Below are 2172 nucleotides of genomic sequence, written 5' to 3' on the forward strand. Positions count from 1 at the left end.
TGAACTCTCCTGAAAAGATCCATGAGCAGTTACGAGACATAGGTATTGAGGCATGGGAGAGGATTCGGCTGGTAGGAGAGCATTATGGCTCCTGGACTAAAGTAATTCAAAAACCTAATAAACCCTATGTTGAATTTTTATCAAGATTGACACTGTCCTTGGAATGTACTGTTGTGGGAGAGGCTGCACTGCAACAACTACTAGGCATGTTGGCTTAAGAGAATGCTGATGAAGACTGTAGACGGGCCCTATTGCCTATTAAAGAATCTGGGGATGTAAATACATATTTAAGGGCATGTAAAGACATTACATCCGAATCCCGGCATATGCAGTTATTTGCTGAAACTATGGCCACTACCTGGCATGCTTTACAAACCAAACCCTCTAATCTAAAATGTTTTGGATGTGGTCAAACGGGACATATAAAGAAGAATTGTAAAAAAAAAAAAGGCTACTGATGTTAACAAGAGAGGACCAGGAATTTGCCCTAAATGTAAAAAAGAAAGCAATGGGCAAGAATGTATTTATCAAAAATAGACAATAAAGGAATTCCTATAAAAAATGCTTACCCTATGCAGGGAAACTCTAAATGTAAAAAAGAAAGCAATGGGCAAGAATGTGTTGATCAAAAATAGACAATAAAGGAATTCCTATAAAAAATGCTTACCCTATGCAGGGAAACTCTCCATCTGCCCATCCCCAAGGCCCAGAATTAATAGCTGAGGGTAGCCAACCATTTTCCTTCCTGGTCCCTGCCACAGCCCACAGCACTGCAATGGACACCGATTCATTCATCTACTGAGAGGCATATTGGTTTAAAACATGCTTGCATGTAAGTATCAATTATGGACATTAAAAAATGACAGATACCACCTCCCCAGACATACTAAAATCATGGTTTCTAAGTAAGATAGGATTTTATGGTGGTACAAGTGTTGAGATATCTGGATGAGTCTAATGTGTATCTTGCACTGAATTAGGCAGGAAGATATCCAATATCATGTAGGATAAAAATGGTAGTGAGAAGATATTCCCTTGAGAAAGATATAGGAGCCTGCCAGAAGTATGGAGAAATTCAGATAATTTTGAAGGATTTAGAAATGCAAGCTCAAGTATGTCTCTTTAAGTGGAAGGGCAAAAGAAGGGGAAGAGAAGAAAATAACTGAAAACAGATCATTGTCCCAACTTAAGAGTATAAAAAGCATAACCTATAACTTCCAAGTTAAAGAGAGATCAATATAATACGTCCTACTTAATTTAGTTACATGCAAAATATTTACTTGGCTTTTTCCCACTTTAATGCTTCAAAATAAATAAAGACTTATAAGACATGTTATGTGATTGTCATTACTTCAACCTGAACACTAATTGTGATGAGCCCTCTTTTTCTCAGTATGCTCTTGGAAAATACTCCCTAAATTGATAATGTTGTGACTGATTAGAGAGTCAGCGTAATGGGTTTAATGCAGTTTTTTTCTCAAAGTATCCAAATATATTGTCTGACGCTGTACTTTGAACACACCCTCACACATGAGCACATTAATTGAAATTGTACATCAGCATTTCCTTGGCACATTCTACTTTGTGCCTTTGTCTTTTTTGCATGTTCCTTTTGATTGCTCTATTTCCACTTCATCTGTACAAACTGCTAAAAACATTGTCCAGCTACCACTTCTTGATTGCAAACACCCAGTCTATGTATGAAGGTACTTTGTCCATGTTAACCAATAGGGTAGTACTCACTCTCTGAGGAGAAAAGTTCCACAGTATATCTCTATGCCAACTTTACAGGGTGTAGAATTTAAGGCATTTTGAGACAAACAGTGATATTAGAATTGAAAGACTCCTTAAGGACATTTTCTTGGAGCTCATTAGTTTACCCAGGAGAAATATAAATATCCACACACTTTAGAGCTAATTAGTAAGTATCTGAATTAACACTCAATCTTAGATGTTGTGTTATTACAAGTCACCATTGTATTATTGTTACATCAGAATCCTTCCCTACATGAAAATGTGTATCAGAAAATGAAAGAAAGGCATTAAAACAAAATGTCTTATCTTTTTAGGCATTTAGTCCTTGCGGTGAGGGTAATGTCTGAACTCTTCCATTCAATAAAAGTTTGAAGTTTATAAGAGCACTTCCTACATATAAGAATTTGTGGCAGGTTC

This window comes from Dipodomys spectabilis, unplaced genomic scaffold, assembly GCF_019054845.1.
Source record: "Dipodomys spectabilis isolate Male_0828 unplaced genomic scaffold, ASM1905484v1 ptg000500l, whole genome shotgun sequence".
Taxonomy (NCBI): domain Eukaryota; kingdom Metazoa; phylum Chordata; class Mammalia; order Rodentia; family Heteromyidae; genus Dipodomys; species Dipodomys spectabilis.